This window comes from Aotus nancymaae, unplaced genomic scaffold, assembly GCF_030222135.1.
Source record: "Aotus nancymaae isolate 86718 unplaced genomic scaffold, 86718_ANA_hifiasm-v0.15.2.pri h1tg000012l, whole genome shotgun sequence".
NCBI lineage: Eukaryota > Metazoa > Chordata > Mammalia > Primates > Aotidae > Aotus > Aotus nancymaae.
The window spans coordinates 19725465-19752864 of record NW_026988423.1 but is presented as its reverse complement, the minus strand read 5'-3'; the positions used below and the strand labels follow the sequence as shown (position 1 = coordinate 19752864).

The 27400-nt window shown below is 45.2% G+C and overlaps 1 long non-coding RNA gene across 1 annotated transcript; it reads left to right on the top strand.

Moving 5' to 3' along the window:
* The first annotated feature begins 481 nt into the window (after positions 1-481).
* On the top strand, positions 482-26353 carry LOC135274563 (uncharacterized). The gene is made up of 2 exons (XR_010342361.1): positions 482-514; positions 26179-26353. It is a non-coding gene; the product is annotated as an uncharacterized LOC135274563 (long non-coding RNA).
* Positions 26354-27400: the final 1047 nt, after the last annotated feature.

The window sequence follows — 27400 nt, the reverse complement described above, 5'->3', positions numbered from 1 at the left end:
CCTCTTGGCTGAAGGAGCCAGACGTCCCCAGAAAAGCCTGGAAAGGAGCAAGGTTTGGGCTGTAAGTTAAGTGCAAGGTCTGGTAGGTTACAGAGCTGGGAATCAGGGCTGGACGCATGAGCAACAGGAACCCAGTAGGCAGGGGCCAAGCACACAGTGTTCCAAGCCACAAGCAGCAATGCTCTGCCCCTTTTAAGTGCAATTTTCTGATTACTAAAAATGGGATGTGCTAGGCTTCCCAGCCTTGCATTTGTCACTGGGTCTTTCTCAGATGGCAGAAGCCTGCAACACCGTCAAACCATCCTCTTTGGCTTCCACTGTCTCTGTTTCCAAGAAACACAAATTTAAGATTGTGGAAAGAAGATGTGCCTGTTTGCACTCCAGATGGGGCCTCAGGGACCTGCAATCTTGCTCCCAGCTCCTGGTCCGTATCTGCATTTACTCTGTTGGAAGGTGTACAAGCCGTCGACTTGCTCAGCTGTTTGTTAAAAATGAAAGAACTGCTTTATTCCAGGTGAGTGAGTCCAGGAGTTGGAGACTATAGAAAATAGCACGACTTTCAAATGGCGGGCATGCAGCAGGGTTTCAGAGGTTAGCTTTGCCTTGCTTAACGCAAAGCCTCTGATCTTGGCTCCAGCTTGTTTTACTCTCAACCAGGCAATCCCTTTCAGATGTGGAGGCTTGAGTTGGCAGGAGCATTTCTGGCAGGAACCGGCAAGAACCTTAGGTTCAGGATGAAGCCGGCTCTCCCCAAAGAGTCCCAATTCTCCTGGCCTGTTGGGTTGTTTCCCCTGGTTTCCTAATGTTGGAAATTCATCCAATTTGTTTCTTTCTCAGAGCATTTAGCCTCAATAAATTTCTACAAAATGCTTACACAGGTCAACCCAGGTCAAAGCCTCTCTGGTTTCCTTCTTAGACTTAAAAAAAAAATAAACCTTTGAAGGCCAGGCATGGTGGCTCACACCTGTAATCCTGGCACTTTGGGAGGCTGAGGCAGGTGGATCATTTGAAGTCAGGAGTTTGAGACCAGCCTGGCCAACATGGTGAAATCTCATCTCTAAAATACAAAAATTAGCCAGACGTGGTAGCACATGGCTGCAATCTCAGCTACTCAGGAGGTTGAGACAGGAGAATCTCTTGAACTTGGGAGGGGGAGGCTGCAGTGAGTCAAGAGCACACCATTGCACTCCAGCCTGGGTGACAGAGTGAGACTGCATCTCAAAAAAGAAAAAAAAAACCCTTTTCATTATAAGATACTTTCAGATTTACAAAAAAACCTAGAAGATAGTACAGAGAGTTCCCGCATCCTCCATCCCAATTTCCTCTATTGTTAATATTTTATTTTAGAATGGTACATTTGTCATAATTAACACCATAATATTCATACATTATTATTAATTAAAGTTGACACTTTATTCAGATTTCCTTCGTTTTTATCCATGTTTCTTCTCTGTTCTAGAATCCCATTCCTGACACCCCATGACATTTAGTCCACGTGTCTCCTTGGGCTCCTCACCTCTGTGACAGTTTCTTAGACATTCCTTGTTTTTGATGACCTTGGCAGTGCTGAGGAGCATGGTTCAGGGATTTCATGTACCTCAGTTAGGATTTGTCTGATGTTTTTATCTTATGATTTGTCTTATGGTTAGACCTGGGTGATGGGATTTGGGAAGGAAGACCACAGAGGTAAAGTGCCATTTCATTGCATCTTATCAAGGGCACATGCAATCAACATGACTTAGTGTGCTGGGGATGACCGTGAACACCTGGCTGAGGTAGTGTTTGTTGGACTTCTCCCCCATGCAGTTACTCCTCTTCTCCCTTCCCATACTGTATTCTTTGGAAGGAAGTCACTATTTGCAGCACACACTTAAGATGTGAGGAGTTACATTAACCACCTCATTGAGGACAAAGTAGCTACATAAATTATTTGGAATTTTTATTTTTTTTTTTTGCCTAGGAGATTTGTCTCTTCTTTTCCATTTGTTCATTTATCCAATCATTTACTTATATTAATATGGATTCATAGATATTTACTTTTATGTTCTGGGTTATAATAATATATTACAGTATTTATTCAGTTGCTCAGACTGTTCCAGCTTTAGCCATTGCAGGCTCTTCCGTTGGCTCCTGTCTCCCTTTGACATGCCCCATCTTTTTATTTTTTGAACATTCCTTACTTGCTGCCACCATAAGATGGTCCAGGATCATCCTGTGTATTCACTATCCAAGCCCTAGAATCAGCCGTTTCTCTAAGGACCTGGTTCCTTAGAAAGATTAGTGATGAGATCTGAGCACTAGTATTCCTCCTTAGACCTTCTAAAAGCTCAGCTCTTTAGGTTTCTCTTTGTCACATACAAATCTCTTCTCATTAGCCATTTCCAAGGTAACTTTGCCATCCTTTCCCAGTGGCTTGTCATTAAACTGAAGTTGCTTCTCAACCTAAATGTTTTCTGAAGTCCCCATAGATAGAATAGCCCTGATCTACAGCTATTGATGAGGCAGAGCATTGTGTCCCACTCTTGAGGAGGGGCAGCAGTCATCACAGCACACGCTGTCCCTCTTATTCTGTGTCTCATGTCTCTTCAGAGACCATAACTCTACGTACTGAAAAGGTGAATGAGGCTCCAAGTGAACAGGAAGAGATGTCTGGGTGTAAGGGTCACCCATGCAAAACAGGCCACTTAGGGGCCAGGTGTGGTGGCTCACGCTTGTAATCGCAGCACTTTGGGAGGATGAGGTAGGAGGATCACTTGAGGTCAGGAGTTTCAGACCAGCCAGGCCGACATGATAAAACTCCGTCTCTACTAAAAATACAAAAATGAGCCGGTTGTGTTGGTGGGCGCCTGTAATCCCAGCTACTCGGGAGGCTGAGGTAGGAGAATCTCTTGAACCTGGAAGGCAGAGGTTGCAGTGAACCGAGATTACTCTGCTGCATTCAGCCTGGGCCACAGAGTGAGACTCCATCTCAAAAACAAAAACAAAACAAAACAAAAACAAAAACAGGCCACTTAGGAAGAGAAAAAGAAAATCTCATTTGGAAGCCTTGAAAATTAGGCCACAGCCTGACCCACATGGGCTGAGTGGGGGGCAGCCATGCTTCGATAAAACGTGGCCCAGGACAGCACCTCAGGGGATCCATCTGCTGTCACTCAGGTAATTTTATGGCTGGTCAGACTTTCTACATGCCCTGGCCATGCCTTTATTCTTCATACCTCTCCTTTCAGACTTCTCCAACACTGGCCATGCTCAGATAGGTGGTTAGAATGCAACAGCGACTGGCACAGCATTATAATATCATAGTTAGTGCTGAAGCCTCTTTTACAGTGTCCCCATTTAGTAGCTGCCCAGTCTCGGTTTGTATTCCCCCTATATCAGGGAGATCATCACCTACCCGGGAAATCTTTCACAACTTTGGGAAACCATAACCATTAGAAACATCTTTCATATTCTCCTTAAATATGTTTCTAGATGGCTTTATTTCTAGGTGCCCCTTCTGTCTCTTCCCCCAAAGCCACTCGGAATCAGTTGACTCCCTCCTCCACTCATCAACCCTTCACATATTTGAAACTTGTTTTCTTTTTTAAAAAATCTAACTCTATATTATGAACATTTTTCATGTCTTTATATATTCTTTGAAAACATAATCTTTAAAGACTTCATAATATTCCATTGTAGTTATGCCCTATAATTTATTTAACCATCCTCTCGTTGTTGATATTGAGGTGGTTTCCAATTTTTGGTTATTATACATAATATGCAGTGAGCAGCACATAAATCTTTATCTGTATTTCAATTATTTCTTTAAGGTAAATTATTAGAAGTGGTATTACTGGGTCAAAGGGTAACTGTTAGATTGTATTTTGATAGAGAGTAGAGTCTTACTATTCTATGAAGAGATCCGAATATCACTATGTGATATGAATCTAGAATGTGGAGACAAAATCTTCAAGTGGTTTGTGGAAGCCAAGGATCCTTGGTTGTAACTGAAATGTGCTGTAGGACAGGTCATTCTGTCTTAAAGAAATAACTGTGGTGACCAGAATTGTGTGTTGTCCTATGTGAAGCGAAGAGTGAGTAGCTGATGTTTCCAGTAAAAATTTAAAGTCGCATTTCAGATGGAGCTGCATAAATCTGCAGGTGAGACCCCTGGCAAGTTAAAAGTAGAATATGCAGATGGAGGAATGCCAGAAGCAAGGCTGTGGGAAGGCACCCACATTTTTGAGACCAAAGTCAAGCTGTCCACAGTGATACATGAAGCAGCTGTCCAATGGCCCAGTGGAGACATTGAAAAGGTCAGAGATTTCACACATTCAGATAGAAAGATGACTGAAGAGTTAAAATTAGATAAAGGGACAGATTCATTCTGGAATGAAATCTGAACAGGAGGAAAGTGCCTTTTTTTTTTTTTAATTAAGCTTACACTGTGCATTCTGAATGATAAAGAGAAACAATGAAGTCTGGGCATTTAGTCTGATTTTTTTTTTTTTTTGAGGATGAGAAATGAAACAATATATTTTGAAATAAAATCATAACTTCGGATGGCATGTGGTACGGAAGAGAAGCATAGATATTAGCACTGGGGGGAGCTGGAATTAACTCTGGTCTCTTTCACTACTTGCCAGATAACCTTGGATAAGTTACATCCTGAGCCTCGGTTTCCTCCTCTAGAAAATGAAGATTATGATTCTTTTTGCATAGGCCTGCTGCGAGGGTTACATAAGATTAGATGCAAATAATAGTTTAGTACCTGTCATATAATAGGTGCCTAGTTAATGTTCACTGTTGTGGCCATTTCTGCTGTGAGCTGGAAGCTAAGAGCCCAAGCATGCCATAGAGAATTTCAATATCTCTTAGACCACAGAAAGCATTAGTCAAGAACAGAAGTAAAGACAATGTTGACTTATTTCATCGACATCAGTAACGTTTTTCACACAGAAGTCATTCCAGAAGGTCAAACACTCGACCAGGCCTACAATATAGAAATTCTGAAGCATTTGAGAGACTTTGTCCTATAAAAAAAGGAATAAAATATGACTCCTTGCTCTGGAAAGTCTCTGGGGTAGAGAAAAATGAAGAACTACTGTTTCTTTTGTTTGTTCTTTTGTTTTGGTCTCTTGAATTTTTTTAAATTTTTTTGTGGCAGGAATGCTTAACATGAGATCTACTCTCTTAACAAACATATTATGTTGTATAATATATTATTGTTGACAGAACTGATTTCTTTTGTGCCATCGGTATGGTCTCTTTGGGACGAAGGCCCTTGGCACACATCATCTTATGGCACTCTTAGCAATGTTGTGAGCTAGGCATCTGCACCTTTATTTCATAGGAAGACATAGAAAGTGACAGAAGTGGTCAAGCACAGTGGCTCATGCCTGTAATCCCAGCACTTTGGAAGGCTGAGGTGGGTGGATCATGACGTCACGGGTTCGAGACCAGCCTGCCCAACATGGTGAAACCCATCTCTACTAAAAATATTAAAATTTAGCTGGGCATGTGGCGGGCACCTATAATCTCAGCTACTCGGGAGGCTGAGTCAGGAGAATCACTTGAACCCTGGAGGTGGAAGTTGCAGTGAGCCGAGATCACGCCACTACACTCCAGCCTGGGCAACAAGAGCAAAAGTCTGTGTCAAAAAAAAAGAAAGTGACAGAAGCATCACTTGACCTCAAGGCTTGTGCTTGCCTCTTCACCAGGCCAACTGCTGTAAAGATTTACTGAGAGAACCTATGTAAAGAGTGCACTTGTCATGTGATCTTGGGCAGTCACATACTTTTTCTGAGTCTCAGAGGTTTTTTTTTTGTTGTTGTTGTTAGAAAATGGCAATAGGGCCAGGCACGGAGGATCATGCCTATAATCCCAGCACTGTAGGAGGCTGAGGCAGGTGGATGACTTGAGGTAAGGAGTTCAAGACCAGCCTGGTCAACATGCTGAAATCCAGTCTTTACTAAAAAGACAAAAATTAGGTGGGAATGATGATGTGCACCTGTAATCCCAACTATTCAAGAGGCTGAAGCAGGAGAATTGCTTGAACAGGTGAGGCGGAGGTGACAGTGAGCCAAGATTGCACCTCTGCACTCAAGCCTGGGTGACACAGCGAAACCCTGTCTCCAAAACAAACAATCAAACAAACAACAACAACAACAAAAAGAAAGAAAGAAAAAGAAAAGAAAATGGCCAAAGTTACCAAGAAAAAGTGTTTACCAATCAAAATATGCTATTACCCACCTTGGTCACTGACTTTATTCACCATTATTGTCTCCAAAAGACTTTGAACTCTGTACATCCCAAATCTGTGCTCCAAGAATAGGATTAGACTCCAAGGCAGGCATCAGCCTGGGAGGTGGTGGGAGGAAGGCACTGGCAGCCTTAAGAGAAAATGGCTTTTCCTTGCAGCCTTCCTTCCCTTCTGCTCCCTACTCTTCTCACTGCCACTGAGCTGTGGTGTTTTCTGGGGACCATTTAACACTTCTTTTAAAGGCTGTTAGGGCCAATCTCCCTGCTCCCCAGCCTCTCGGTGTCTGCAGTTGCTATCAAGCCACGGCCCTTCTTCATCTTACTTTGGGGGTCCAGTGCCTCTCCCTGAGAGAATGTCATTTCTGTTTCCTGGACAATCCTCCATTCCAACAGTGGAGTTTTTCCTCTTTCCAGCTCCCCCGACCATACCCCAGTCACACTATAATATCTCTTGTTTTAAAACTTTTAGAATATGTGCACAGCTCCTTTAAGAACCAGGAAGAAAGCAAGGAGCAAGGGTGGACAAGGAGACATTAGGCTAGACCACCTTGTTACCTGGTGTCTTGTCTGAGCTCCACTGGGCCTGTAGAGCCTGCTGTACTATTTCAAGATTCCCCAACATCAGACTGTCTTAGCTTCTGACCTGTTCTCTGAGCTTGTCCTTGACCTTTGCTCTTTTGACACAGATCTTTGCTCCTCCCTGACATGGTCATGTTCTGGCCTCTGCCCTGGTCTTCCTCTCATCCAGTCCTGCTCTGGGCAATGAGCACCCCAGGACTCTCTCCAGCCCTGGCCCCACTGTGTCCTCAGCTTCTCTCTGAGTGGGTGCCTGTGATTAGGTCTTCGATGTGGCTCCTTCTTCCCTGTTTTATGTCTTTCTTTCTGCACTCAGCCCCAAGTCCCTCTGGAACTGTCTTGGGAGATTATACAAATATCATGGCTAAGGGCAACACCCACTTTTTCAACAATCTACCATTGCCTATGGATCAGACTCTATCTTTCCACTGGGAGAATTTCCAAGTCAATGGAGGTCACTGTCCAAGAGATTAAGGTTCTTTGCTTTCCCTCTTGATAACTCAAAAGTCTCATATTTCCAACAAGATTTATTAGAGCCTTATGAAAAGAAAAATCCTAAGGTTCCAGCCAGCTTGCCTGAATTCCTGTTAATAGGAAGTCATTTTCTGAAGGTGTTTATTATTTGTTGAAATGGGTTACAGTCCATTCCAGAAAAGAAGTTCCAGACATGCTGGAGCAATGGCAGCCTTGTCGGAATAGGAGCAAGGAAAAAGAAATTGAGCCAGCCCACCTACGTTCGTATGGGCAGAACCAGCTTCGACCTTGTGCAAGTCACCCAAACCCCTGGAGCCTTCACTTCTTCATCTGAAAAGTAGGATGAAAAGAATACCTTTCTGGCTGCATTGGTTTGAAGATCAAATAAAATCATAAATGTGAAAGTGTATTTTGAAATGTCAGGCATGTTTTAATGTTCACTATTAATAGTAATATGTATTATATTTAGCCTATGATTCCACAGGATGCTTCAGCAACAAAGAACAGAAACCTGGAGTCCAGCTGGCTTAACAAGAGGGAAGTTTATTCTCTCATGTAGCTGGAGATCCAAAGGCAGATCAGGCTTCAGGGTTGGTGGGTTCAGGGTCTCAGGGGTGTCGCCAGGGGCCTAGGTTCTTTTTGTTTCTCTGTCCTGCCATCCTTGCTGTCAGATTTATGTTCAGCCTGGTCGAATAAAATGGCTCTGCAGATGCAGGCATCACCCAGACACAACACTATTCTGATGAGGGGGAGAGGCTGTCTCTCCCCGGACCTTTCTCTTGGGAGAGAGGAAGCTTTCCCCAGACTTCCAGCAGCCTTCTCCTGTGTCTTAGTCTACAGGAATTGATTCATGTGCCTATTTTTGGAACAATCAAGGGAAGGCACCCTTGGAACCATCAGGCCCATGAGTATTGGGCAGGGATGGTGCCAGACCATATGGATGATATCGCATCATATGAAGGCTCTATCATAAAGACAGGTGAATGGATACTGAGTAGGTATGTTAGGCCATTCTTACATTGCTATAAAGGAATACCTGAGTCTGGGTAATTTATAAAGAAAAGAAGCTTAATTGGCTTGTGGTTTTTCAGAATGTACAAGCATGACACCAACATCTGCTCAACTTCTTGGGGGACATCAGGGAGCTTGTACTCCCTGAGTACATGGTGGAGGGCAAAGTGAGAGCAGGCATATCACATGGCAAGAGCAGGGGCAAGAGTGAGGGGAGCTGCCACACACTTTTATTTATTTATTTATTTATTTATTGCATTTTAGGTTTTGGGGTACATGTGAAGAACATGCAGGATTGTTGCATAGGTACATACATGGCAACGTGCTTTGCTGCCTTCCTCCCCATCGCCTATATCTGGCATTTCTCCCCATGTTATCCCTCCCTGACTCCCCACTCCCTGCTGTCCCTCTCCTCATTTCCCCCCCCACAGACCCCAGTGTGTGATACTCCCCTCCCCGTGCCCATGTGTTCTCATTGTTCAACACCCGCCTATGAGTGAGAACATGGGGTGTTTGATTTTCTGTTCTTGTGTCAGTTTGCTGAGAATGATGGTTTTCAGGTTCATCCATGTCCCTACAGAGGACACAAACTCATCGTTTTTTATGGCTGTATAGTATTCCATGGTGTATATGTGCCACATTTTCCCTGTCCAGTCTATCATCAATGGGCATTTGGGTTGGTTCCAAGTCTTTGCTATTATAAACAGTGCTGCAATGAACACTCATTCAACCATTGTGGAAGGCAGTGTGGCAATTCCTCAAGGACCTAGAAATAGAAATTCCATTTTACCCAGCAATCCCATTACTGGGTATATATCCAAAGGATTATAAATCATTCTATTATAATGACACATGCACATGAATGTTCATTGCCACACACTTTTAAACAACCAGAACTAGGCCGGGTGTGGTGGTTCACGCCTGTAATCCCAGCACTTTGGGAGGCCGAGGCAGATGGATCATTTGAGTTCAGGAGTTCAAGATCAGCCTGACCAACATGTTGAAACCCCATCTCTACTAAAAATACAAAAAAAAAAAAAAAAAAAAAAAAAAAATTAGCCGGTTGTGGTGGCGCATGCCTGTAATCCCAGCTACTTGGGAGACCGAGGTAGGAGAATTGCTTGAACTTGAGAGGCACAGATATTGCATTCCAGCCTGGGCAATGAGAGCCAAACTGTGTCTCAAAATAATTAAATAAGAAACAAACAACTAGACCTGATGAGAACTCACCATTGTGGTGAGGATAGCACCAAGCCATGAGGGATCTGACCCCAGAACCCAAATACTTCCCACCAGGCTGCACCTCCAACAATGGAGACTACAATTCAACATGGGATTTGGCAGGGCTGTATGTTCAAACTGTATCAGTAGGCAACGGTAGTACCTTTTTACAAATGGTGTTATTCCCATTGTTATCGTTAGACTGTATGCTCTAAAGGTAGACACCATTTCTGCGTGGCCACATTTATATCCCCAGCGTCTCCTACAGTTCCTGGCACATTGTAGATGATCCATAAGTATTTGTTGAATGAAATAAATTACAGGCAATGAGAGATCTGATGAGGACAACACCATTTACATGAGTATGCTTGGATGCATCTCACTATGTAATAGGTACCCCTTGCTGAGTGCCAGGACTGTTTCTCACTTGTTTGTACGTTCCCAGCACTGTTTCCCGGCCCTCCTGTTTGCAGGAAGGGGGACTATTTATGGTGCTGCCGCTTTGCATGGCTAGAAGGGAGTACACTGTTTTCCACGTAATAACTGCTACATAAAAATGTATTAAGTGAATGAATGGCACATATTTTGTGAGAGAAATTGGACTTTTAATAACAATAGCAGAATTTAGTGCTCTTTCTGTTACTGGTGTTGGGTTTTGTAAGCACTTTATAGGCATTAACTTTTATAATGCTCACAGTAACTCTGTGAGTCGGGCATTGCAATTATTCCTGTTTTACAGGTGAGAAAGCTGAGGCACAGAGGTGTTAACTAACTTGATTTGAGCTTCACAGGTGGTAAGTGGGTGGGGCTGGGATTTGAATCAGTCCTTCTGGTTCAGATTCCTGCATTTAATACAGTGCCCAGAAAAGCTCCTTTTTCAACCTGGCCTTTGTCCTCTGCCCCTAGCATTCCCCTGCCACTGAAGAAGGGACTGCCTGTCCGGAGAGAGGGCTCTGCTACCCCTCCCTTCACCTGCTCCTGTCCTGTGGTGCCTGGCCGTAGGAAGAGCTGGTGGACCACCTCTGGAGGACCCTTCTTTCAGTGGTTGGAGAGGACAGGATGGGTCAGACCGGGCTCTGCCTTCTTGTAACAACCCTTTTATTGATCACAGACTCAAGTCAATTTCACGTCCACCTTCCTTCCCAGGAAGTGCTAGTCTGCTGGAGTGAACTTGTTTTACTGAAGAAGCCTGCCATACATCATCGTTTATCAGTGAGCGTCCATTTCAGGCTGGCCCTTCTGTATGTGAGGAAGGGGGCTGCCGCTTTGCATAGCTAGAAGGGAATCAGGCTGCATTAGCGGTGCCATTGCTGCTGTCGAGGTTGGGCTGACTTGTTTGTTCGTTTGCAGGGCCTGGTGTATTGTGGAGATAAGTCCTTTGCAGGAAGAGCCAGCCTCAGCACTGGCAGTTTGGCTTCCCCTTGGATGGCTGCTGAGAACTGACCCCCTTTGAGCTTTTGGTTCTATGACCCTGACTTCATCACAGTGTCAAATGGATATTGATGAAATAACAACAAAAACTAAATACTTTAAAAATGAGCATTTATTACGTCCTAGACACGAACCCACTGTTCTAAACACTTCACAGATATTCAGTCATTTACTCAAAACAAGAACTCTTTTTGTCTCCACTATGCAGATGAGGAAACTGAGGCATTGAGAAGTTCAGTTACTGGTAAGTGGCCAGGCTGGGCTTTAAGCCCAAGCATCTGGCTGGAGGCTGCATGCTCAGCTGTCACTGGGCTCTCAGGGCTTTACATGCTTGTCTTGTTTAATCCTTACAGCGGACCTAGAAGATAGGAACTATTGGTATCCAAAGAAACCAAGGCTGAGAGAAGGTAAGCAGCGTGCCCAAGGGGACAGAGCAGCAAAGCAGGCTGGGATTCAAATCCAGGCAGCCTGCTTTGGTCCTTCACCACCACGCTCTAAGCCTCCCTTCTCTTTTTTTGCAAGAAATAAGGAATATTCGTCAGCAGAAACGGTTCAATCTCAGCTGTTCCTTGTATTAACTCCCTTCCACTACTCCAGTTCTTTTCTTTGGGAGGTTCTTCTTTGGATTCAACAGGAATCTATCACATAACTTAAGAATAAGAATGGATAGGGCTCAGCATTGGTTTCTCTAAGCCTGTGTTTCATAGAATACAAGATGCCCTTGGCCAAAAGGGGCCTCCTGAGGTCACTGAGCCCATCTTCTGGCCTCCAGGCAAGACTCCCTTCAACACAGCCTTGCTGTCCTGATGATGTCTTTTTTTCCGATTGTTTCCAGGGAGTGAGTATCTTCCATGTGAAAGTACAAAGGGCTGGCCGGCACCTATGATAGGGTGCCCTGAGTTATCTGGAAGTATGGCCTGAGTGTCTGAAAGTGCAGATGACAAAAGGGACTGTCTGGACAGCCCCAGAAAAAATAACCCCCACGGCCCTGCCAGCCCCACCCCCATCCTCTGATGCCAAATGCAGATGACAGCCTGAAAACAATTTGTCCGGCCTGTGAGTAATGTGTAGTAACTAAATGCTAATTAATTTGCTGTTGCATTTGAGTTAATTTATGGGGTGTTCTCTTCACCAAGTAAATTTTAATTAAGAAGAGTAAAACAAATGACAAAGTAATTTCCAAAAAATTAATTTTCAGTAAACACAAGCCATTGTTTTTCTTTGTATCAATAATAAAAGTTAAAGTGAAGCCTCTCTAACGCCCCCCTCCCCCAACTCTCCCACTCTAAAAGATGGAGTTTGAGCTGGAGCCAGGCTCTTGGAGCGTAAAGACAGTCGTGCAAATTAGCAGCCAGGCAGGGCCAAAAGCAACTGGGCAGAGAGCCTGAGAGAAATCAGGCAACAGACCTCAAAGAAATGCAACAATTACTACTTCTTTGGTGTTTATTGTGTATAATTTTATCCAACTCCGCACTTTTTAGGAGCTTGGAAGAGGAAAAGTGCACCACTCTTGCTTCTGATAAAATACTAAATGGGGGAGCAGAAGGAGGGGACATTTTATTATATTTTAAAAAATTAATCAAATTGCATAAACAAATAAGAAAAGAAGAAAGTAAGAAAGCATCTATGTTGCCAACTTTCCCAAGCACTGCACCGGGAAATTTTACGTAGCTTCTCTCATTTGTCTAACAATTCTCCCAGGAAGGCAGTTACTATCAGCTCCCATATTACAGATGAAGAAACTGAGAGTTTTAGAGCTGGCCCAAAGTCAAGTCCATGGCAGGAAGTCAGAGCTGACACCTGCTTTGCGGCCTCCAAGCCTGCGGCCACGTCATGCTGTCTCTTCAGTTACATGGGTAACAATGATTTTTGAAATCAGTTTGCAAGACTGTGCTGGATCTGCTGGCCGGGACTTGCTGTTGCTGCTGCTCTGTGCCTGGCCTGTTTGAGAGTTGGGAATTGGGTTGGGGACGATGGGCACCTGGAGCTGGAGGGATAAGATGTGGGAAAACCGGAAGGAGGCCTTGGGGGAGATGAGAGAAGCTCTGAGCATAGCGCAAGGCATGGTGGGGGCATAGGAGCAGGAACTCAGAGGGGTGGGCAATTCCTGTACTGTGCCTCAGCCCTCGTTCTCCCCAACAGGCTCCGCATCCTGAATCGATGCTTCATTGACCATGTCTGAGCTGAGCTTCCTCACTCAAGAGAGTGAAAGCATCAAATTCAATCTTGGGGCAGCTGGGCAGAGGTGAGGGATGTCAGCCTGGGAAGCAAAGCCCCCGTGGTGGTCACATTACACAGAAGCTAACGTTAGGGTCTCTGTTTCCCTGGGATCCGGCTTGTCCTGCTGCAGTCACCTGGGGCGCCTATGAAAGTATGGATTTGTCTGGGTTTCTCTGTTTAATCCCAAATCTGTCAGGCCTTGTTAAATTTGATGGGGCCTGAAAGGTCTGGTGTTAAGCAAATACTCGGTGACCAGAGTCTTTGATGAGAATCAAACTGAAGCTTAATCCTGAGGTAATGGCTTTCCCCATAATCCCAGGAGGCTGGGGCTCAGTGAGGGGAGGTGGAATGCAGCAGGCTGCCTGAAGCAGAGCTCAGGGAATGGGGAAAGGCTGCTGCCCTGCAGAGAGTAGTTCCAGACTCCCCCAATGGCCCATCCCTCAGATGTAGAGGCCGTCAGCATGGAGAGTCTCCTGGGAAGGCGTTCTGCCAGAAGTGGGGTGAGGAGAGGAGGAGAGGGAAGACAGAGTCCTTTAGTTTGTGCAGATGGCTTTGAAGAAAGAAAGAAAATTAAAGGGAGGCCAGGGAAGAAGAAGGATTAAGAAGTGATCCAGTATTCCCAAGTGGGCTAGCCCTGAGTTTTCCTCTGCTTCAGTTGGCTCTGAGAAGCAGAATTGTCCAAGCAGAGAGTTTGGCTGGGGGCTGGCTGAAGTGCCGTGTGTTTCCTTTTTGTGCAAGGGAGACCTGGCTCTGCAGGCAGCAGACGGAGGTAGCGGCAGGTGTGGGGGTGGGGGGTTAAGGACCCCCAGTTACTGCCAGAATGAGTGTATGGGGTAAACGTGACTACATCTAGAGTCCGCCTGCCAGCCAGGGAAGCTGTACACCCTGGGCTTGGCACAGTGGGGTGGGGGATCCTGGGGGCATGGGCTGGGGACAGGGAGGCAGAGAGCATAGAATCGTGGTGGCCACCCTCCAAGCTGCCCTCTGTGACAAATAGGGCTGATCATGCCATCTCCGCCTGTTCTCTGGAGAGGGCTGCTGTGCGACTCCTTGTCAAGGTACCTGATTAAACATTCATGGGGAAAAAATAAATAAAATAAACATTTTGCAAAGAGATGCTTAAGCAATCAGGCGCTTCAGGGGGTGGGTTACTGCAGTGCAGTAACCACATGCCCCAGGGGTAATCGGCATTTAATGTCACCAGCACCTCCTGGGTCTCACACGGAGGTGTTGATGCCGCCCTCCCCAGAAGTCCCACCCGCCAGGGTAGGCTGGGATATCCCAGCCATTTATGCTTAGCTGTTTATTATTTTCTCTTTCTCATCCTCACTTTGCTTTAGTGCATCAAATATAACCTATGTGGGAGGAAGGAGCCGGCTCTGCATGGAGGGAGGCAGGAAGGGGGACTGGTGCTAAGGAAGCAGGCCCTACCCCCTGCAAGGCGTGGGCTGCCAGAGCCTGTCTGGAGGCTGATACAGAGGCGCCACGTTGCTCAGTCCTTCCTTTCGTCACTAAGCAAGTGTTTACGGAGCTATGGCAGAGAGTGTGTGGTTCCTGCCTTCTCAGAACTGGATATTAATAAGCAAACAGAGAATGAAGATGATGGCGATGAGAGGCGCGAGTGTGCCAGACACTATTGTTAGATGCTTTACAGCCATTCTCTCCTTTCATTTTCATAACGACTGTATGAGGGAAAGACTGTTAGCCCAGCTTACAGAAGACAGCAGCCAGGCACTGAGCAGCTAAGTAACTTGCCTAAAGTTACATAAGGCAGGAATTTGAACCCAGGTCCTCTGACTCCAGGCTCATGTTTTACCACTAGCTACTTCTAATAACTAAAAATGGAATTGGTGTTTTGAATTCCTCATTCTGGCTTTGGCAGCCAGGGGAGATTTCCAGATGAAGTGACATTTTAGCTGAGTCCTTAGGAACACTGGACTTGTCTAGCTCAAAAGCGGAGCTGGGTACACTCATGGCACAATGCACGGGATTAAAATCCCAAGTGTCCTCCCGTCCCCAGGTAAGATTCTCCCAGGCTTGCTTCCTCCCCTTAGCTGCCTGCCTGAAGAAATAAATGCCTAGTGACAGCAGCCAGGGTCTCCTCTTTCCATGGGTGCTGCAGGGGCTGCTTGGGCATCATGCAGGCAGTTGTACAGATGTTCCACCTACTGGTATGTCAATTAAAGAAGTATGTCAAGCATTTCCCCCACTGAGCCTTTTCCCTGCCACCGAGCTCCCCTGAAGAGTAGGGGCTGATTTTCTGGAGGTGTCCATCTCTCTGGCAGCAAAACAACCTCTTCAGACCAGATGAGTTTTCTTTGCAAATTAAAGTAATTCATTGTACCTCCATAGCCAAACACCACCCCTCACCCCCTGCACCCTTTTATTAATACAGTCTCTGTTTTAATTGGCTTTCTCTATAGATAATGACCTGTCAGATAAAGGGTTACTCATTGTACAGAGTACATTCATCCACCAGAGCATGGGCAAAGCCTGGGCCGGAGCACTGTAGGCAAATCGCCACCCAAGTGGGGACCACCAGGCCAGGTGGGGTCTAAAATGGACTTTAGGAGGTATGCATCTTGGAGTAGACCAGAAGATAGTGGAGGGAGGGAACAGAAAGCCAAAGATGCCTGCTCATTTACTCATCCACTCATCCAGCAAACCCTTATGAAAAACCCTTTCTGAGCCAGCTGCTTTTGCTAGGAGCTGGATTTATCACGAGTCAGTGTGGCAGGTACCTGACACTGTTACCTGAGCTGGCAGATGGGAGTTGCGATGTGGGAAGATTTCAGGGTCCCAGCTTTTAGGGAAGAACTAGACTATTCTACTCAGCTTTGACTGCTCCTTTGCACTCCATGCAGGGCGGTGGGAAAATACCTGCTCTGGTGGAGACCACAGGTGTAGACTCACAGCCCAAGGAACATTTAGTTCAACCTTTGATTTTGCAGAAAAGTAAGATGCCCAGAGAGGAGTGACTGCTTGAGGGCTCACAGCAGAGTTGGAACTGGATCCCAGCTCTGTAGATCCTAAATGCATAGCTTTGTTCCCTTGCCTCACCAGATACTGGGGCTGAACAACATCCTTGGTGATAGAAGGATGGTGCAGCAGCCTGCCTAGGGAGCGGTGCATTTTCTTCTGGGCAGCGCCTCCTATGGTCCTCTCTTTTGCATGAAAAAAAAAAATGTTTTCTTTAGAAAGTGGAAATCCTTAAGTAGGATAAGGGCTTGCTATGGACTTCACTTTTTGTATCTGTCCAGCAGAGTCCATTGAGAAAGACAGGCCCCTTGGAGGTGAGTGAAGAGTGTTGCCCTGCTGTCAGGGAGGATGAGGGCTGAGCAGGTGATCGATGGCTCTGATGGTGACATCCGGGAGAGGCAGCTAGCAGGTGCTGGGTCCTTGGAGTCACGTAGGAGTGGATTGTTTCTGTCTGGGTTGCAGATGAGCAGTTGTGTGTGCTGTGTGTGCTGTGTGTACACAAGCACATGTACACACACGTCAGAGGAGGCAGACACTGCCCTAGGGAGAGTGGCAACAATTTTTTCGTTTCTCTGCAAGGAATATGTTCTGCTAAAGATTTTTGTCTCCCCTGGCATTTGGAACTAGCTCATATTCCTGGTGTTTTGTCCTCAGCCCATCATACCTTTACTCCTGAGGTGAGTGTGCTAAGAGCTCTCACAGATACATGCAGTTGTACATCTGAGGGTTTAGTGGGAAGGGCATGGATGGGTTCACATCTCAGCTTTGCTTCTTCCCAGTCACGTGACACTGGGCCATGTTCTTAATCTCTCTGAGCCCCAGCTTTCTTCTCTATATAATGAGACTGTTATGGGATGATTGCATGACATAGACTGTAATAAAGTATTCACTTAAGCGTCACTCCCCCAATACTTAAGTTAGTTCTATATTTGCCTGTAGCCCTCTCAACAAAGGATCTGGATGGCCATTTTCAAATGAAATGATGTAATGGGTAAGAAAAGATGTTGCTAACTCTAAATCATCACTCGACTTGGTAGTAGTAGCAGTTAGTGCAAAATAAAACTGTTTCCAGAGATGGTGGACCTTTGTTAGTCACAAACCCTTATCCTTGCAGGCTGGGGGCACAGTATAGCTTTAGCCTGAGGTCCTGAGTGGGGAGTGGTTTCCATGCTGGAGTGAAGGATCTGAGCAGCCAGAATCTTTGCATCTTTTCTCCCTGATTGAGCTTCTTAGATATTAGGGATGTCCCAGATTCAAGGGTATGACGGTTTTACTAGCTGTGAACCCTTGGGAAAATTACCTAAACTCACTGTGCCTGAGTTTTCTCATCTGCAAAATAAAACAACAAAATACCTATAACACAGGTGGAACTAAATGGGTTAATGCATGTGAAGCATAGGACACTTCCTTGTTCTTAATAGGCACTCAAGAAATGTTAGCAGGTTCATTTTATTTTTCTATCATCTATCTATCTATCTATCTGTCTATCTATCTATCTATGATTTGGTTTTGGCATCAGATAGACCTAAGTTTGAAGTGCCAGCTCTGCCACTAATTAGATGTGGTCCTCTGGGCAGCTGCTTAATCTCCCTAAGCTTCAACTTCTCACCTGTTGAATGAGGATACTAATAATACTGCCTTATGCAATGGGTAGGATTAAGTGAGAAAACATACATGAAGTATGTGACACGATGTCCGGAACAGGGCAAGTGCTCAACTAATTTGATTTGTGATACTAAGTGGAGCCTGTACTGATTCTCTCTAAGACTCATATCTCTACTGCCTTCTGGCATCACCTCCCAAACACAATGGTACATGTCTAAGAGATCGGGGCTGGTGAGACACTCAGAGCCTGTGGCTCTCCCATTCTTACGTGCAAGCCTCCTTTCAGTGATCCCAGTGCCTTACAGGTCTGGAAAGCTTCATATTTTTCAAGGTCATTTCGTATCTTTTATCTTTGTTTGTCTTCGCAATCCTATGAGATAAGGTGTATGGGTATTAATCTTATTTCATAGATTAACAAGAAAACAGAGGCTCAGAGAGGTTAAGTGATTTACCTAAGTCATTCAGCAAGTAAATTCATGTCTCTCTGTTCTGGTTTTATCAGGAATAATGAGCATTTATTTATTGCTTTATAATGAAAAAAGACTGTCTCACACACTATCTCATCTAATTGTTGCAACAACTCTGGAGGGGTGGCATTACTATCATTCCATTCTGCAGACCCAGAGAGGCTACAAGACGTGCTTCTGATTCCTCAGCAAATAGATGATGAAAGTGAGCTTTACATTCTGACTTCAAGTTCTGTGGTCTACTTGCCATTTTTCGGTCCTCTCCTCAAAAATCAGCTTATCTATTTTTTTAAACCCCAAAACAAATAAAACACCAGCTAAAACAGAGGCAGGAAGCTACCCTCAGACAGGCAGGCTGCAACATAACTTTTCTGACAACAGCATGGATCAAGGTACCCAACAGAAAGCGTGGAAATATACCAGGCAGCTTTCCACTGAAGGGTGTAATTAGAGAGCTGACAGGCTGTACATGCAATGCCATTAATGGGTCCACCTGTGAGAGGGACCTGGTGAGCACAGGTAATTTGGACAGAGTGGAGCACTCAAAGGAGACCTGTGCTGCAGGTGCCCAGCCTGACCCCCAGGCCAGAAGCCTCCCCAGGGAACAGGAGGAAGGGCCCAGCCTGGACCCTGCCGGTGACACAAAGCTATTTGCCGTGGTGCTCACTGCACATTATGCTAAAAGTGTGACAGATTTTAGAAGCAGGCTGGGTGGGAACCATGGAAACAGGTTAGGGAAGAGGAGATGCTGATTGCTGCTGCTCCTGTTAGTGAGAGAAGAGTGAGCTGGGGAGATGTGCCCTCCCTCCTCCGCCATCCTCGGCCACTGGTCCTCTTCCTGACCCCCCGGCTGTCTATAAGCATCATCCCTCCTAAACACGAAGCCAAATTGGGAATGGAGGTGGGAGGCAGTGGGGGAGTGGGGGAGCACTGACAAACTGTGTTGGTCCTGAAGCCTGTGCTTCTCGACTTTCACGCACGCCCAGTCACTGTCAAAAGTTCTTCCGTGCAGAATACCTGCCATGTGCCAGGAACCGTGTGGGGTGCTTCCCCTAGGCTATCTCCAATCCTCCCAACCACTCTGCAAAGGTTGCCACAATTACCCTCATGATGCATATGAAGAATCTGGGGTCTGAGAGATTAAGCAACTCACTCAAAGTCACACAGCTACTAACAGAGTATGAATTTGGATTTAGAACTGTCTGACTCCAAAGGATATGCTCCTTTCTTCACTCTGTGCTCACTTCCAGGATAGCAGCAGCCCTCTATGAACACCTACAAACCACGCTTTCGATCCAATCATTTAGCAAAGAAAAAGAATCTGTGAATTCCCATTTTAATATGTACGAGGTCACCGGGGTTTGCCACAGTGGTGGTCCTGTCTTCAAGAAGAATAGAGATGAGACTGTTAGATTTTCTGCTGGTATAGCTGCCAGACAGAAAGGACTGATGCTTTATCCTGTGGCCTCTTTCCCTATGGGTCTTCACCAGATTCCCTCTTTCCTTGCCTTGGTTATGACTTTCAGCAAGGTTCTCAGTCTCTTGAGTGAAGAATCCATCTTCTCTTCTTGTCAAGAGTAGAGAAAAGGTGCTGGGTGTGTAGGCCAGGAAAGCAACCCCAAGCAGAGAAGTGGCTTTCTGTTAGAGGTGCCAAGCCGAGCAATGCAGATCCAGCTCCCAGACTCATGCAGCTGTATGTGGTAGTGAAAGTGGAGGAGGACAGGTCAAGGACATCACCCAATTCTGAGACGTCAAGACAGATGCTTTCAGTGTCCAGAAACATCTTGCCTCTGGGAGCTCTGAACTTTGCTTTCAAGTGACTGAGATCAGAGACTCACACAGAGGAGATTTGAAACATCTAGTGTTGGAGCACCTTGTCCAAGGAGATTAGCCTAAAGGGCAACCTGGAAAAATGTCAGAGATGAGCTGACCCAGGAGAGGGTTGGGCTTAAATGGTTCTATGCAGAGAATTGTGGGGAAGTCAAAGAGAGAGTATCCTGGAGTAGAGAGGGGACAAGGATCTTGGGCAGGTGTTTTCTGGAGGGAGGAGGAGGAGGATGTAGTTTGGGTCCCATGAGACAGTGGATAGAGGACCAAAGCCATCTAGGGGGCCACTCTTTACTGTTCTCCTCTGGGAGTAAAATTGAAAAGAATGCACAAATAACCTCATTCGTAAATTCAAATTGAAAAAAAAAAAACACCTCAACAGTTAGGGCAGATGGGACGATAAGATATCAGTGTGGAATGTTGTGGAGACTTAATTTTTATGTGGAGTATCCTCTTCTCCTTGTTTTGGAAAAGGCAGGTTCTTCTCTTGTTGTAGGCTAAGCATTTCACCCGGGTATTTTATTCCTCTGGAAAGCTGGCCCTATGTTATCACCCTGACTTGGTGCCACCTTATAGTTTTGATCTTGACCTGGCACTGTTTCCATTCCATAATCTATAGACAAATCTTTCCACCCTAAATCCCTTCGATATCCTGTATTCTCTTTTCTCACTGTGTTTCTTTCCTTCCACCCTACTTTTTTTTTTAAAAAAAGTGATGAACTTCTGTTGTCCCTGTTTTTCCTTATTCCATTTGCTCTCTGGTTCATGAAATGCATTTCTCTCTCACTGTTCATGCATGCCTCAGCTGGCCAATACTCATTGAGCATTTACTATGTGCCACATGCACACCAGGTATTGAGGACACAGCCAAGTAGTTCCTGTCTTTAGGAGCTTACTTCCATCTAGTAAGGCAGGAAGATGTTAAGACAGAGGACACATATAAATGCCAGATGGTAATGGTGATAAGTGTTAAGAAACCATGAGATGGGGTGCTAAAAACCCAACAGCAGATAGATATGATCTAGTTATAGAGCCAGGGACAGTGCCCAATGGTCAACTCATTGCCAAGTCCAATGGATGCTTTACAGTCAAGAGATGATCATGCTATCTCCTTTTAAGAAGACTTCAAGGAGCACTCTGAGGGTCAGGAGAAGAGCTCAAAGAGAATGGTGTACCTGAAACCAAAGGGTGAGAGAGTTCGAGGAAGGGCATCTTTGGGCTCTCTCTGCCTGGAACACCTTCCTTCTCTCCCGTGATTGACCACCATCTACTCTTTATTAGAAAACTCACACTGGACATTTTTTTTGGTGAAGCCTTCTCAAAACCCTTTAACCCATCCTACCTGACCTACACAGTACTCTATGCAAAATTGCATTATGAATACACTCTATCAGCATATTGGGCTGATATTTTTCATGCGTGTGTGCCTTTCCCTCTTAGGAGTGAGGGAAGCAGGGAACTGGACAGAATGTGATTTAATTTATCTTTTTATGGACTTGCCCCTTGCTACCCCATGCATACACTTAGCCTTGTATATGCAGAAAGGAAGGAGGGATGGATGGATGGATGGATGGATGGGTGGATGGGTAGATGGATGGATGGACAGATGCCTGTGAAGTCATTGCGGACACATAGTTCACAAAGGGAGCAAAGTGTCATTGAAGAAGGAGTGGAATGAGGACTCAGACCACCTGGGTTTGGGGTCTGGATGAGTCACTGAGTGGTGTCACTGTTTGCAATTTTCTTTACCTCTTTGTGCTCAGTTTTCCAGTGGGCGAAATGAGAAAATTTGATGGTTTGATTTCTAATGCTCTTCCACGCTCTAAATTTCTATTTATCTTCTGTCTTCTCAAGGGAAATAAGATCATCTCTTGGGTAGAAACTATGTTTTCTGCCAGACCAACAAGTCATCACTGGTTGCCCAATGTGAGGCCATCAACTGTCAGGTGGTGTAGAGATTTATAATGATAAAAAGAGGGTGTGTCCTTTGTCTTCAGTGAAATTACTGTTTGGTTGAAGAGGTAAGTTCTGAAAGGCGCCCAGGTCAGGAATGGTGAAAAGGAACCCCTGCTTTCACTGGGCTCTTTTGCTCTCAGAAGCCAACATAAATACCATCTTGACCCTATACCCACAGCTACCTCATTTACGTAAGAGAGGATTTGGCTTCTTCCAGCTCAGCGCCTCTGTACAGAAGATTTTGCTCTGTTCAGGATGTTCCTACCCTCTAAGGACCTGCCCTGGTTGCTTAGACTATAATCTAAACTGACAACAGACTTTCTGTTTTAAAAACAAGTCCTATCATTTTCATCCACCCTGCTCAGCTTCTCCCCTCATCTCTCCCTCCCCCGGCTTCATCATCCCCCTTCCTAAGTTGATAGTGAGTCTTATTAAGTGGTGCTGTGTCATAAACTGTTGAGTTGTGTCAGCTGGAAATGGAACATGATTAAGTATATAAAGGAGCCCCAGTCTCACCTGCCACAACATTACACAACAGAAGCCTTGGCAATGTGAGAGCATCTTTTCCTTCTCGCTTCCCTTCCTGGGGAACCCTGAGACCCTCCTCTCACTATGTGGGCCCTGTGGCTGGATCCTTGGCTCACACTGGCTTAGGAATGGGCGTGCCTGGTTAGCCATACCAGCATAATAAAAGCTTTCTTATGGCAGTGTCTCTCAAGGCTGACTACATTTCAGATGGACCCACGGTTGCACCACTCCCTTGTTTGTCCCTCCCCGCCATTTCCATATTTTGTGCTCTCAAAAGAGCACCAGAGTCAGCTGTAGTTGCCATAGCACCCTCTGGCCAAGCCACCTCTTCTACTCACCTCCTTCGCAGACTCCAGAGGAGCATGCTATTTTCTTCTATGTTTCTCCTGGAAGCCCACCTACTCCTGCAACACTTTTGGGACTGATCAGATGATGCCTGTCTCATACCATCATCTGGTCCTTGCTTAATAGGAAGTGGAGCTATGGACAAACCCTTATCCGGGGCTCAGGGAGGATGCGTGCTGCTGGGAAGTCTGAGCATCTCAGGTGTAAAGCAGGGGCCAGGAACTGGGGTCTCTTTCCCAGGTCCAGCTGTCCCTGAGCTGGCAGAATGCAGCAGAAATTGATGACAAGTCAATGTACAATCCTTGTTAGGCAATTGAGGATGGCACAAAGTGGGCAGAACTCCTGGATAATTCCAGAGGCAGGAACAGGAGAGCCCAGTATGTCTCCTTGGGCCAGGGGACTCAATACCCTGTGACCCATCCTCCTGGATAATTCCAGAGGCAGGAACAGGAGAGCCCAGTATGTCTCCTTGGGCCAGGGGACTCAATACCCCGTGACCCATCCTCCTACCTATTTCGGATTTGGTGCTTTTTCTATCTGATGGCCTCAAAGGTATCTGACAAAACAGCATCCTGTTGATGTGAGGAATCTGGGTACCTCTAGACGTATCACCCTAATTCTGGTCTTCCTTCTGGCCTCAGGATCTGGTCTGGATCTGTACTTTTAAGGGAACTTACTTAAAAGTTCATTAAAATAGCACCTTGTCTCAGTGTACCTCTTCTATGTCCTATAAATGAAACAGGTTCAGAAAAGGCAGGTGACACCCTTAGTGGGTATTTCCCTCTTCTTTTTCGCTTTTGTTTCATAGCAGTCTCTGCTTTCATTTGGAGTTAGCGGCTTTTGACTCACAGCAAAGGGCCCTTTATGCACATGAATCTAGGACCCATCGTGGTCTCCCTCTGGGAAATATGATAGTACTGTCTTTCTGTGACCTTGGGCAGAGGTTGCGGTATCCATGAGGCCCCCACATTCCCTTCGGAGTCCCAGACCCTTAATTCCAAATGCCTGCTGGGTATATCTGCTACAGATGCATTCTCAAATTCTCCCTTTCCTTGTTGCTCACATTCAATCAACGTGAAGTGCTGTAGATTCGCCTGTCCAAATACCTCTTAAATCAATCACCACCTGATCGTCTATAGCCATAGCTTTAGCTCAGACTCGTGTCGGTTCTCCCTGAGACTATCTCTTCTCCTCCTACCTGCTCTCCCTGTTTCATCCTCATCTGCCTTAACCCCCCGCACATTGCTTTGAGAGCTATCTTTCCCAGACATACACCTGCTAGTGCCACTGCCCCATGGAAAAACTTTCAACAGGTCTCCATCATCTTTAGCGTGACCTACAAGGACCCTCACAATTTGGCTTCAGTCTATCTGTCTGGACTCATCTTCTGACATGCTCTCTTTCCAGTCCTACGCTCTAGCCATGCTGAACAACATGTCATTCCTTGACATCCTGTTTACATTTACATATTAGTGCCTTTGTGTCCATTCTGTCCTCTGCCTTGAATACTGACCCTTGCCTCCTTCTATCTGTCTTCCCTACCTGGCTAAATCTCCTCTCTTGAGAAAAGGTTGAATTGCCGCCACCTCCATGAAGCCCCTCCTGACCGCCCTAGGGAGTATTCCTCTCCGGGCTCCTCATTCATCTTATTGATTTATAATTATTTGTACATATGCAGTTCTCCTCCACTACATAAAGAGCTCCTGCAGTGTAGTAACTTAACTCCTAGTACAACATATAGACTGTAGGTGCTTGATTAATGTTATTGGATGAATGTAAGACATTTGCAAGATAAGAAGGGAGGGTTTGTGGGTAAGGGCTAGTAGAGGATGCTGAGAGGAGACAGAGAGGACAGGTTTTGTGTCCCCAGTGGTTAACTGCTACTGATTTTCAGGAACACTCTTAATGCAAAATATTTTTTTTTCATGTACATACATTCACAAGTTGGATAAAATTCTTTGTCTGACCATGTGCTTCTATTTCTGCTTTAGATAACATCATCCCAGTAACCAGTAGGTGATTTGAGCCTGTACAGAATGGTTCCCTTCCTTCTCCCTGAGGCCTTCCCTCCCATAAACTTTGGACACTCTTAGCCTCTGTTCCATGTTGCAAAGGCCTGTGTGTATCCAGAATAGTGGGATTTGGGGAATGAGTAAGTCTAGACTTGAAAATATGATCAGAGTGCAGAACCTGTCAGGATTCTTATCAGCCACCAGTGTGGTAAGCTACTGTTTCTTCATTTCTGGAATGACCAAAGGAAAAATCCATCTATGGTTCATGAAAAGCAGGAGCTCACCTCAGCTGCCCTTGGGAATTTGGCATTTACCTAGCTTTTATTTGCCTTGCAATGTTTTGCTCAATTCTAATACATGGCTTTATGTGTTTAGCTTGTGTACAAAGTTTACTCTCATAAATGGCTTATATTCTGTCTAGAGGGACAGCGAGTTCTGGGCTAGAGTCTGCGAGCAGAGTGTAATATAATACTGGTGTTTTATTAACCATAATAACCAGAAGTCTCTAGCCACTAATATATCTGCATAGAGGTTTTTCCTGAATTTCCAATTATTTTAACTTTCAACACAAACTGGACAGAAAATTCATTTCAATGCAGTTGAGCTTTTTATTCTTTCTAAGCTGAGATTAAGTCATCTGCTATGTGAACCGTACATCCAGGGGCAGTAAGAGTAAGTACATGGGCTTCTCCCTGGCACCAGAAGTGGTCTCTGGAGCCATGTGGATTGAATAGACTTGGAGGAGTTACTTTCCCATTTTCTCGCCACCTTTCCTGTGAAATTTACATCCTTTGGCCCTATGAAAACTGACAGAAAATATCCAAGAGATTTACTTTCCCAAAAAGAAAAAAATTATGAACCTTTTAGGCTAAGTTATTGCTGGTTCTTTTTATTTTTTAAATTAAAAGTTTTTTTCTGTCTATGCCTTTAATGGGTGATAAAATTGATTGAATCTCTGGCTGCAGATGACTTCAGAATATTAGTTGGGATGGTATTGATTTTTTTTTCTTTATAAAGCTTTTCTATAAAGAAAGCACCTGACGACTTTAAGTTACAAACTTTAAGTTAAATTATGAACCTTTTAGCTTTGCATTAGAAGTGGTATCTGAAACCTGATTTGCTAGATCAAACCACATTAGTTGTGTTATGTTATTTTCTAAAAACACATTTCAGAGAAATAACTCCAATCTGTGTTGCATTTTATAGAGCAAAATAATTGAATGGCGGCTGTTTGTAATTTTAGCAATCTCTTAACCTTAATCATATTTAATGGCTTTTCTCTTCAGGCTAACAGGAGAGAGAGAAAAAAAGGTTCCAGCTCTGTTATATAACGGCGCTACAGTAATGCACCCCGGTCCTTGGCAGCACTGTAAATTCCTCCTCTCTGAATTGTTGGTTCGGGACAATCATTCAGCAGGGAATTACTTTCTCATCTATGAAATAAATGAGATGTTAAACTAGTTTTCTGCTTCCTGTGGTACAAATGTATCAGTGTGCAGCCCCGTGCAGTGAGAAAACAAAAGCCCAAGGCTTCCGATGATGGCGGCCGGAGCTCGAGAGGGGCACAGGGCTCTGGGATCAGTGAGTGAGAGTGTGGCCTGGAGGGGAGGAGACCGGGATGAAATGAGATGTAAAGGAAAGAGAGGAAGGGCGCTTTGAAGGTGCTGGAGGTGCAAACCCCTATTCGGGAAGCGACTCAGGAATCGCGGTGGGAGAGGGCATGTCTTAGTTCATTGGGGATCTCTGTGCTGCTTCCTGTGGAGATTTTTTTAAAAATGATTGACTGGTTGCAGGTGACGTTTCTTGGGATTTCTTGCTTAGAACTTGAACACAAGTCCACTCAGAATCTCATTGGCTTTTACAGCCTCAATGGGACATTGGAAAGAGTGGAGAAGCATTCTTCTTAGTTCTGAGAGAAGGAAGCTGAGAACCAGGAAGGGAGATGGTAAAGACTATTGAGTTAGGGGCAAAGTTGAGATTAAAAGTCAAGTCTCTTAAGGAAGACAGACTGAACATCCAAGCCCCCTGCTTACAGATGGGGATGGTGCTGCTTCGGCAGCCTGGGTGTCTCCTTTCCTGGCACTGGCTCTTCCTCCTCACAATGACCACCTTAAATGACCTCAGTGCCCGACTGGGCTGCTAGGTGGGATTTGATTTACTGGCAGGCTCCTACGAAGGTGAACTATGCCATGAGGTGCTCTCCTCTGTACCCTGTTTGCCTGTTCTGTAATCCTGCAAATTCCCTTTAGAATTTGTACACCCCAGAATGGCAAGAATCATGTCTTTCTTGGTCATACCCTTGGCACATCTTCAGTAAATAAATGCAGAATGGGTAAAGACACACTCCGGTCTGCTAAGTCCATGTAGCTTCCAGGACAGTCTGTAAAGGAAACGATCTAGCAGGGGAGGTCCTGGCGCCTGACTGACCTTGAGCCCCCACTCCATACCAAACCGAGGTGCTGGGATTTTGGCTAGCCCATGTCTTGGACTAGCGAGGCAGTTGGTGAC